A 13,100-nucleotide genomic window follows, 5' to 3' on the forward strand; every position below is an offset into this window, starting at 1 on the left:
TCCAGTAGCATTATATTATTACTTATAATCCAAGAACCTTAACAATATTTCATAGTTCTTATCTAATATATATATATATATATATATATATATATATATATATATATGTATGTGTGCGTGTGCGTGTGCGTGTGTGCGCGCATTTTATTTCGTGTCAAATTGCTTAACTCACGAATGAAATTATTTCACAATGTAATTGATTTTAAACATAAAAATGAAAGAATCTTGATGTTTTTATTTGTTTATAAGTGCTTTTGAAAAATTACTTCGTGATTTAAGCAACTTAAGACGAATTAAACTTTTATTTCACATGCAGATACATACACACACATATATATACATGCATATATATATATATATATATATATATATATAGAGAGAGAGAGAGAGAGACGGACAGACAGACAGATAATGAGAGAGAGAGAAAGAGAGAGAGAGTGGAGAAAGAGAATGAGAAAATGGCATGAATAAATAAAGATAAACGCCATCAACAAATCTTAGTTACCACGTATGAAAGCAAATGATTGAGCAACTTTTCAAACTAGTTCAGTTGATAATCATCTTGTTGGGATTATTTTTTTTTTTAATGTTGTGTTACTTATGTTTCTCTTGTAGGGGGAAAATGTGTTTGTATAATTTCACAACCATTTCGAAAGTATTGGGACATTTTATTTGTTTATACCATAAAAAATTCAGCTTGTTGTCAATAAACCATTTGTGCATTCCAAATGTATTCGCCAACTTTGATCCAGAACTGAATAGATTGATCTTCATCAAAATTTTACAGCATATATATTTCATATTATTAAAAATTTATTAACTCAAACACAAATAAAACAAATGGAATTCAACGATGTAGATGAAAGGTTCGAAAACAATTTTATACACGTACGGACATTTTAAAATGTGGGGGTTTACATGATTCCATTTGTAAATCTATTCAGCAATTACTTACATGGTTTTCAATACTAGGGGAATTAAGTAATAATTTCGAAAATATTACATATTTAAATAATAAATAGGAAAATACTATGACCGTTTAAAATATATACATTCTCCGAAACATCTATCAACAAATGAGAAAGTTCATAGCTTAATTGCTCAGTCGAATTTATGACGCATTCAAGAGATTGAGTAGTTACACCAGAACTCTATATCCGGAACTCTCTCTCCCTTTCTCTCTCTCTAATATATATATATATATATATATATATATATATATATATATATATATATATATATATATATATATATATAATCTGCAGAGAGACTGTTTCGATGTATCAAACACATACACACATGCACCCACACACACATATATATTTTTTATTTAATGCTATTTACCATAAATGTTATTTTCCTAATATAAATAATTCTGTTAACTGTATACATTTTCCCAAAATGTCAACAATAAAACATCGAAATATGTTCCTGTTCAATCTTATGACTTAACATTCGATATATCATTTAATAAACAGAGTTATTATTACATCAGATGTTTACATCAGATTTAATATATGTATGCATATATATATATATATATTATTATAATTTTTATATAAATTAATTATATTTTATTTTTATAAAGTAATTACGAATTATATACATATTTTTATTTAAAAATATTTTTATGCCTTACACATGTTTACTTTCATGGTAAACAAAACACCAAGCAACTCATCAGATACAGTTTATACGTTCCTTGAAAAAGATCAAACATTTGTAGATTTTCTCAAATTTAAGAGAATAAAAGTTTTTCTTCCTTAAAAGTAATTTGTAAGAAAAATACTTATTGAAAATATATTGGGCTATTCTGAAGAGAAAACCGAAATGTTTTTTTTTTATTTTATGAGAAACTTCTAAAGTACCATACTTAATTATTTTATAATTATATATACTTTAAAAATTTCAGGTCTGAAAAATAAAGGCAAAATATTATTCTCAGTTTAAGTAACATTAATCCTTATTAATCATAGGAACACTTTTGTATCAGACTAAATTTGTTTTTTAATTTATGTTTTAATTGGGTATTAATTGTTAAGTGAGTTTTTTAATTGAGTTTTGTTTTAATTGAGCCAAAACAAAACTAAACTTGCTTTGGTTTTCGCTTAGTTTCGTAGCACTCAATCTAAGCAAACTCACGAAATCATCGAGCACTAAATAAATAATAAAAATAGATGTAAAATTAGAAGAGTTATATGAATAATTACTGCGCAAATATTATAACACGTTTATTTGAATGCGTTTGAATCGAGCTATATATATATATATATATATATATATATATATATATATATATATATATATATATATATATATGATTGCAACGTCTTGTCGGACAAGTGTCATTCTCAGGGACTTAAAGTCCGTGAGCCCATCAAAAATGCCTTCCATGGCCACAGAACCATTTTAATAGACAAATACCTGAGGGAGTATCTGTACACAAATGATGTTACAGAGTCTTAGCTTTGTACGACAGCTAAGTCTCTCTCTCGGTTCAAAATGTTGAGATCCAGCAACAAGCAAGCGCAAGATAGCCAGCAACAAGTAAAACTGCAGACCAGATACTGGTCTCCCGTTTTATGGTGTTTTAAAATCAGATACTTGCTTCTCCTAGAAAGGTTGCCTTAACCACGGCTTACGGGAACCCTCTCCACCCCAGCACACATAAACACACACGGTGCTAGTTGGCCGTTGACCCCGAACAAGGGTTCATTTGAACTTTGGAAGGTCTTGTTTTTAATCCTTCAGGGAGACTAACCACCCTCCTCACCAAAAAGTCTGTTGGGGGAACCAGTTTAGTCGCCGGTGACCCGACCATGAGGCAGGTAGTACTGGGTTACATGGTATCAGTAGCATATAACATGACCTAACATATACATATATATATACACATACATACATATAGATATATGTGTATCTGTGTGTGTATAATCTATATATAATCTGTATATAATCCGTATAATTTTAGAATAGAAACTCTATATATTTATATGTCAAGGGTGTGAGTTCAATGTACATCCTTGTACGTTAATTTCGCTTTGCCTACGCACAGTTCCATCATTTGAAAATACAACCGCTGAGATTAAACACCCGGCTCCTTACAGACAGACTTGTCTCTTCTCAATTTAATACTAGTGCAAGGGAAGAAAACAAAAACGACAAAAATATATTGAGGATGGAGTATAGCTCCGAAATATATTTATGTTATAAATTTCAAGCAAGTAAAATATTTGTTTATTTTTTTCTAATATTACGTTGTGATTTGGCTTTCAAGCGCACGTGATGCGTATATAATTTTATATATGTATATATATGTACAAATATATATATACATATATATATATATGTATGCATTTAGGTATGTATGTATATATGTGTATGTATATATATATATACATATATATAGATATAAATATATATATATACATATATACATATATATACATATATATACAAACATACAAACATACATATATATACATATATATATACATACATATATACATACATATATATACATACTGTCATACATTTTAAAAAAGGAAACACAAAATGGATAGTCCTTAATCCGCGAAGTTTCGAAGAAATACTCTCCTTAACATCAGAGGGCAGGAATTAGCAAAATGCAGGATCGGATTTTGCATATAAAAGTATTTAATGAAACTACAAGTAAGTCACAGATCTTACTTGGGTAAAAAAAGGGTGAGGTAAGGGGAACAGGAGGCAAAAGAAAAATGATAAAAAGATTTCACATGAATGGACAGTCCGGTGAAGGGTAAAAATCCAAAAATGGTAAAATCCAAAACGGTCGAATGTAAAATTTCAATCCAATGGGTAAATTCCAAATGGTCCAAAATAATCCAATATATATATATATATATATATATATATATATATATATATATATATATATATATATATATATATATATATATATATATATAAGCTGTTTTTGAGGAATCTCTTGACATCTGTGTGAGTGGAAGCATTTTCCTGAATGAAAATGGGATTATTATCCAAAATCCGGCCAACTAAGGTGGAATATGCTCCGTGAACATATTAATGGACTTAGTTGAATTAATTCGATCTCGCAAGCGATAGTTTTGGTGTGGAGCATTATTAGTACCAATGCTCCAGGGACTGGAGCATTGGTACTAATAATGCTCCACACCAAAACTGAACCTCGACCACCTTGCAACGTTGAAATTGAGCACCTAGGATTAAATTCTTCGTCTTTCCTCCGAGGGCCGTACAGCTTACCATCACTGTCTAGCCTATTGAACATGCTTTCGACGCTAAAAATCACTTTTAACAACTATGAAGAGTCATGCCATTCATTGCTTCTCACGTAGTCCAGACAAGCTTTCTCTTTTTTGCAGAAATCATTGACTTGCCTCTTGCAACATATCCTCGCGAATTAAATTCCTTTAATCTGTTCTATACAGTAGAAAGAGAGCATAGTTAATAAGATTGCACAGTTGTTGGATTTGGGAAGCCGTTTTAAATCTGTTTCTTAGTTGGCGGATCTTAATAGCATTATATTCCCTGTTAGAAGTGACTCTAGTACGACCAGATTTAGGGGCGTAACGAACACTTCTGGTGTTTTGGTGCTTTTGCACATTCTTTCGTGCCGTTTTCCCATCACATTTAAATTTCTCGATTGGATACACCAGAAAGGTGGAGATAAATGAGCTGCTGAAGATCACTAAGAGAAAGTCGTAGCATGTGGACTAAATTTTACGTTGTTTAATCTAGAAAACAACAATTATGATTAGAGATGCTTTGTTGCATGTTGGTAGGTATTTTAAACTGATTTAGGGGGGATAGTTTAAGCAGGATTTAATAGAATTTGTTACTGCGAATTTTCTTTATGCCTCCTCAAGTTTAAGTTTTTTTTTAATTGACATGAATGTTTCAATTAAACGTCAAATATGAACAGGTAAAATTATAGAGGAATTAAAGGCGAATCCAATGAGGTATAAATTGTTTAAACAGTTACATAAAATTCAGCTTAAATTTGCAGTTTTTGAAAAAATGACAATTGCAGACTTCTTTCTACCGGCACTGTACATTACCCTGGTAGATGGTGACTTAGCACAATTAAAAAATTCGATTAATAATTTTATTATAAGCTAATTTACAAATTCAAATAAATAAGTATTATGGCACTATACATTCGTGCTTTTCAGAAATATATACATACACACGTACATTACATACATATTTATTTGTGCGTGTATATGTATATATATATATATATATATATATATATAGTGATATATATATAGAGAGAGAGTTTAAATAGAGAGACAACAATATAGATATAGCTAGAGTTTCCATTATAAAGGGTTGGCCGTATTTTTGATTTTACATTTATAAGTGCAAATGACTCCTGCATTTTTATCTACTTTACATTCCTAGAAACGAATGGAGTTATCAGAAGATTATAGCTATGCAGATAATTGTTACCTTTGAATGATATAATGTAAGCAACCCACAAATTAATATTACGAAGATGATTACATAACTTTATCACAAACTAATTTTAGATAAGATTCAAACAAGTGATTAGTACAGTTCTCATTTTTAATCTAAATTCACAGGTCAGCAATGATTTTGCTATACTCAAAGTATTGTTTTCTTTAATCACCTGCATTATTTTCTTAGTAGATATATTTTCTATAACTAATTTGAATTAGAATACAACTATGTTGTCAATCCGCTGAATAAATTACGAAACTGGTAATTATGTTCAAACGTACATGAGTATAATTGAAACATTTGGCCATATTATTACATTGAAATTATAAGTTGAAATAATGCCAACTTTTCTAAGGTTTTTCCTACAATATTAAAATTATATTTTTATAAATGTTATTTCTTAAATACGGAATATTCATATTGATGCTATTTGTGATATATTTCAAAATTTACTGGTTTTATATTTAAATTATTGAAGGCATTGAAATTTATTCTACCGAAAAAACGTAATATATATATATATATATATATATATATATATATATATATATATATATGTATATATATATATTAAGTAGGATACCCTGCTTATTAAAAACTATATGTAATAATTATTGTTCGTAACTGGATGTCTACCACAATAAAAAAGCACTGTTTTCCGAAACGATCGTACAGATAATTGATTTTGTTGTTGTTCCTTCTTGTGAAACGGATTTTTAATTTAATTATAATTTGATTTTTAAAATTTTAAATTATCAATCACATTACGTATAATTGAATTAGCTCTAGGATATTTAACTATCGAGCTTATTATATATCTAAATTACAACGAGCACTTTCTCTTTCCTGTATTTTAATTAAACTAGTAATTTCACTGTTACATTGAAATACACTCTGCTCTTTAGACTATTGCTTTAATCTCCTTTATATATATATATATATAAATATATACATATATATAAATATATATATATATTTATATATATGTATATATATATATATATTTATATATATATATATATATATATAATCGAGATAACACACTGATTAGAAATCAGATGAAAGATCCTGATAGATATTATTGCAGTAATACTTTCAGGCCGATCCTAGCCAAAAAGCAAAATAAATGCCTATTCACAGCTGAACATTTTGCGAATCACATTTCATTTCCTCTGATGATATGAGCATTTATTGAAAATCCATGGATTAAGGAAATCAACATAACCACTTCTATATATTCCTTTTGTCAAACAATACATTCTTAATTCGATTATATGTGTCTATATGTTGTTTTTTCAGAATTTAAATATAACCACTAAACTTATATATATACATATATATATATATATATACATATATGTATATATATATATATATATATATATTGTAGGTATATACATATATACGTGTTTTTATGTTCGCTTATGTGTGTAATGTGTGTGTCTATGTGTACATGCAATAAGTTAATATATAGTCTATTACAAGATAAATATTGAAAAGCAGTAAGAAATTAAACGTCAGTATAGAAACTACGAAAAGTTAAATAAGTATTGTGCACATAATGTTTATTACAATACTCATTAAAGATGTGCATGCTCTCTATAAACATTTCTAATCCGTCAGGAACTGTAGTATTCAATAGCACTAAATCAATGACATGTCAGATTCCTTCCTTAATTTCAAACATGTAAAATAGACGAGTTACCTTTTCTAAAAGAGACATGCAATAGAAGAAATTATTTAGTATTAATAAGTTTAAAACATTTTAATATTTACGTAATCCGGGTGACCAGGTAGTGGTGTAGCAAATGAGTTTGCCCACAGCAACAGTCGTAAGATTTGTCGCCCACCCCATGCTGGCATTAGGTAACTGGTTAACCTTCTTCATTCCAAAAATCCGTCAAAATATTTATTTTCGTGCGACTACAATCAAGATTCTAAATTTAGACTATTACTATTAATCGTAGAGTTTCATTAAACCAAAGATTTTAAAAGCAAAAACGTGTTATTCAAATTATTGAAAAAAAGTTAAATTCAATAAACTAGCTACTTAAACAACTGAATAAAGATTGGATACGCACACAAAAGAAACCCAATATCTTTTCTCAAAACAAAGACGTCTAATCAAAATTATTTTAAAAAATATGTTAAATTAAATTAATTGGCTACACAAACAAATATAATGATAAATTTAGATGAGAACATTTATAATTTATGCAATGATAAAATAATTTTTTATTTTTTTTGTCGTCGTCGTCGTCGTCGTCGTCGTTGTTGTTGTTGTTGTTGTTGTTGTTGTTGTCCGTAATTTCTCCAAAACATGGCTTTATCAAGAAGAAGCAAATCTGATGTAGTTTTCTTTTCTTATATATTATTTAATTGGAGATCATTATTGAGTTGAGTATTATTTATTAATTTATTTATTGCGGACTATTATCCTCATCTTTCGGGGCCGTGGGGTAATGGATAGAGACATTGAATCTCTATAGTTCCAGGTGAGAAGTTTTTGAAGATATCGGTTTCAATCCTCCGCAAAGCCAGCCAGAGGCTTACTTGGCCAAAAACGTGGTGAGAAGACAACAACTATGGAGGGAAGTAATTGCTGAGAATGCAGTGAGGAGATTCGGAGTCCCTATCTCATCGCGGTTACCATCTGACGAAGGCCAAAGGAATAGTTGGCAGAAACATCATTTTCTTTTCTTGTTAATTCATAATGTTGTTATTAAGAGATCAAGCCTCCCTAAAAGAAAAAAAAAAGCCTTGTATCGGTACGTTCTGAAATTTGTTTGTATGATTGCTCTGTTTAAGCGCGAAATTTAAGAAATGGAAACTCACACGTTTTAGAAAAAAAAACAGTTTTATAAAGTTGAATGAGAACATTTGAAAACCTAAACATGTTATGAAATGATGAAATAATTTTAATTTACTTTTCATTGTTGTTAAAGTCCGAATTTTCGCAAAAACATGGCTTTATTAAGTAGAGAATAGTCCGATGTTGTTTTCTTTTCTTGTTGATCCATAATGTTGGTATAAAGAGGTCGAGCCTCCCGAAACAAAATGTCCTGTATCTGTTTGAAATCCGTGCATATATTCGCTCAGTTTAACGGAAAATAGAGAACCGCATTTTTTTGATAAATAAGAATGAGAACATTTGAAAACGTTAAAATATGATAAAATAAGATCATTTTTATTTACTTATTCTGTTGTTCCTAATAATATTGAAAAAATATAGGACATTTTTTTTCGTTTATTTTTCCAAATAGGACTATAGTTTCACAAACAGGACTGTAGTTTCACATAACATTTGCATAAACAAAAAAACCTCAAATTTGAATTTCTATGGTATTTTCTCTGCATAATTACTAAAAACAATGTAATGAAAAATAAAACAAAACCAATGAAATTAAATAACTAAAAATAATGTAATTTTCCAGAAAAGCGAAAAAAAATATTTGAATGTCTTTATTTATTATAGAATAAAAGTAATGTGAAAAATGTAAATAAATAAATTAAAATAGAAAAGAAAAAAACATTTAGTTAGATGAAGTAACTAAGCTTACCTTTGTTTTTGCTTATTTTTTGTTTACTTTTTGTTTATTTTTTGTTTATTTTGTTTCACCCATTTTGGAAAAAAATAACTAAAAAAAGGGTTTCTTAGTTTTTTTTCCTTTCATTGTTTAGTTTTGGTTAGTATACAGAGAAATGACGATTGAATGCAACTTTACAATATCTTTAGTTTATTGAAATGTTATGTGAATCTAAAGACTGGTTGAAATAAAAAAAAACATTTCTGAGTTATTTCATTTCATCATAAACATAATAATAACAAGTACAGAGTAGTTACATTTTATTGTGTTATAGGAATATGTTATTGATGAGATAAATATTTATAAAACATACATATTTTTCTAATTGTTTCTTTTTTACTTCATTTCTATTGTTGTATATAATCCACATTTGCACTTGCAACAGGGAAGCCAAATTAAGTAAATTATGTTGATTTTACTGATTTCGTCGGCAGGTAAAGATTAGAAAGAATCTCAGAAATGTTGTTTCTCGTGACTTGCATTAGCATTAAATACACGGGGGAAAGTTATTTCTGTAACACCTTAGAGATCTCCTGAGTTCTATTTTTTTTACTGATCACATGAAAAATACTTCTTCGTGGAAGGAAGAGTAGAAACTTTGCCTTAGTAGTGAAATGTTGCTTTCAGTTGAGATCAACACACCTCCTCAGTTTTAATTTGTTCAACTATTCACTTAAAATCGACTTATACTTTTAGAGAAGAGGAAACTTAGTTTTATTTTTCTCTGCAATTTAATAATTATTGTAGCGCTCTGGCAGACTACGGAGTTCTATTTTTATCACTGTTTTCTTGTAAAAATATGCTATCTTCCCAGGCGTGGGCGGTTCGAAAATAGGTGTTATTAATGCGCTCGAGCCCATCTTAAATCTAATTTCACTTTTAAATACTTTTCATGGAATATTTTATATCTATTATAATTAATTGCTTAATAACAGATGTAATTATTTTAAGTCTCAATTGCACATAACATCAAATAAATCCGAATTACTTAGATTCAATTGAAACTATATATTCAAAGTTATAAAAGTGCTTTATGAAAAATGATTAATTTCAGATTTAATCTTCTACATTAGTTATTGAAGTTTAGAAAAAAAACATTTTTTTTAACCATTTTTATACCTTGCAAGAAAACTTTCTCTTGCGTGTGCTATATTCTGTTTGATAAGAGAAAACGAGAATAATTTCACTTTGTTCAATGTAGTCTTTGTAAACACTGCATGTCATTGCATGTTTATCTTTTACGTTAGTTATGCATAGGTTATCTTTTAAAATTCTTGACTTATTAACTTCACGGTGATTGATGGTTTTATCCTTGGTAATATAATGTTTTCTCAAATTCGGATTTAAAATGTTTGTAACTTTACCGTGGATTTTAGAACAGTCAATGCTTATTAATTACAATTGCTCCAAATTAAGAAAAAAAACGTGTGAAAGAGATTTTAATTGAAGATAACCCCGTTCTATAGTGAACTGAGATAATGGATGAAAACGTGTAGTTCACATGGACTTAGTTAGAACCTTGTAAGTACTTTGAAGAGAATTAATTCTAATTTATTACTACGGTCGCTGATAATCGTAGTAGAGATACCATAAAAAACGGGTATTATTTGTAGAGACATCATAACTCGAAATTCCGTTCGAAATTGAGACTCGCCAGTTTCCACACCCTTATAGCATGAGAGAATGGCTTCAGCCGAGTTTGAAACGTTTAATTCAGGTTATAAAACAAGATAAACCTTAGTTAACAATCAGAAGTTTCAGTAGATAATCATGAAAACATTTAAAACCTTAAAGTTTATTTCATCGCAATCGTTATTATGAATTATCGTTTTTAATAATCATTAGTTTTATATCCTCATGCATAATTGATAACCAGGATAATCGTTACCCCATGAACATTATTATAATAAACAATTTTTACACATTTAATGCCGAAGAAATTTTTTTATATGCAGATAAATAGACACTATTAATATCTAAATGATGAATAGTACACAGATATTAAACATCTGAACTGAAATTGAAGCCTGCATAAATAATATGTACTTGAAACAGAAATGACCCTGACAGAAAGAAATAAAATACAATCGAGTGTTATAAAAGTAATTGATTCCGAAACACTTGCAAAATCTATGCTATCCAAACATATTAGCTGTAGGCATCTATACTTCGCCACGTAATTTACATGCTAGGACTTGGAAGACATTAACACGAATTTGACCTCCTAGAATGTTCGAACAAGATTATCCGGGGATGTAACGAATTATTATAGAAACAAAACCCAAATTGAGATCGATAGCCGACTAGAAGTATGAATATTCATTACGGTGAATGAAGGTAAAATCAGACACCCCCTCCATCAGCTTTTGTAAGCAGGTGGAAGTCGTAGTTGGCATGAGCCGAGTCACTTAAAAAGACTAATGTTTCGACTGAAAAACAAAAATCACATTTAATACTTAGACATGACAACATATATAAAAGAGCTAGTTTTGACAGCGCTTAAGACAATAAGAGATAAAATACAATGGAATAATTAATGATTATTATTTGGATTATTCAGACTACGAATATCATCTTAACTATTATTATTACAACTTTGCGGTCAATATAATCCCCGATCTGTTTTAGATGAACGCTGTTGAAATCAAAAGTCTTTCACGCGAAACAAATCCTCGATGCGGGTGATATTAATATAATAATAGCGAGCTACTTAGGACTTCTGCGTAGTTATGGCTGAGGGAACGAGGGCACGCTACCACCGGCGAGTTAATGTGTAGATTTTCAATTTCGACTCAAAAATTCTCAAGTTCGATAAGATAACCTCAAAGAGACCGCAGGTTACAAAACTTGAGAAATTAACACTAAAGTTTAGTACGGCAGTCCGAAGCATCGGAATAATACGCATCGTTATCTAAAAAAAAGTTTTTAAAATATGAGAAAAATGTTTGAAATTGACAAGCCTCTTAAATCGATCTTTAACCGGAAATATAAGCAAGCAAGAAATCCCTAGTAAATGCTAACATTTACTGTTTAAAAAGTAATAATCTTCTATATACCTGCAAAGTTCATTTTATTTTGCTCATACATTAATATTAAATACCTATTTTTTATATTTAAAAATTATTGATACGAGGTGTTTAATATACCAAATCATGGACATGTAAACAACTATATGAAGCTTAAATAAGTTTCATATTTTTTTCAAAAAGAAGTGTTAATTAATATTTAATTTAATTTTTATAGTATCTTATTAAATGATTGGTTTAATTTAACTATTACGCTGTGTTTTATTTACACATTGTTTCTACATTCTGCATAATTCTTAAGAATTAAAGATTAAAACGTTCTAGCACACACACATACACACACACTCACCGCCATATACATTTATATATATATATATATATATATATATATATATATATATATATATATATATATAAGGCGACGTCTAGCGAGAGTTACATTCTGAGGATTTTAGGGACCGTAATTAATCCCTTGATATAGGAGGAGTATAGTTTTCTTACATAATCGTTGTAGGTATATAGCATATCTGTCATGGTAGTTTTTTTATATGTTGACGATATGTACGGGAGGATATATGGTACTCAGAATTGAAGCAATATGCTTATTTAATTATATGTGTTAATGGGTTATATCATGGAAAGGGATTACATGGGATAAAAGGCTTATCTTATGGCGGTATATGTTAAAGGGAGTATCTGAAATTATAACAGTACTTAAAAGAAATATAATTTATTAGGAATAATAGTAAGATAATAACTGTGAGGGGGTACATTATTAAGAGAGAATATAGAAATAACTTAATTGAATAAGATAGGGGATAGACAGTTGGTAAAATAAAGGGATAAAAATATAAATAACAGAAAATAAAAGTTATCGAGTAATAATAGAAAATAAAAGTTATAGAGTAATAATAAAAATATAAAAGTTATAGAGTAATAATAGAGTAATAATAGAAAATAAAAGTTATAGAGTAATAATAAAAATATACACGTTATAGAGTAA

Source organism: Euprymna scolopes, chromosome 5, assembly GCF_053919585.1.
Source record: "Euprymna scolopes isolate OS-2025 chromosome 5, ASM5391958v1, whole genome shotgun sequence".
Lineage (NCBI taxonomy): Eukaryota > Metazoa > Mollusca > Cephalopoda > Sepiida > Sepiolidae > Euprymna > Euprymna scolopes.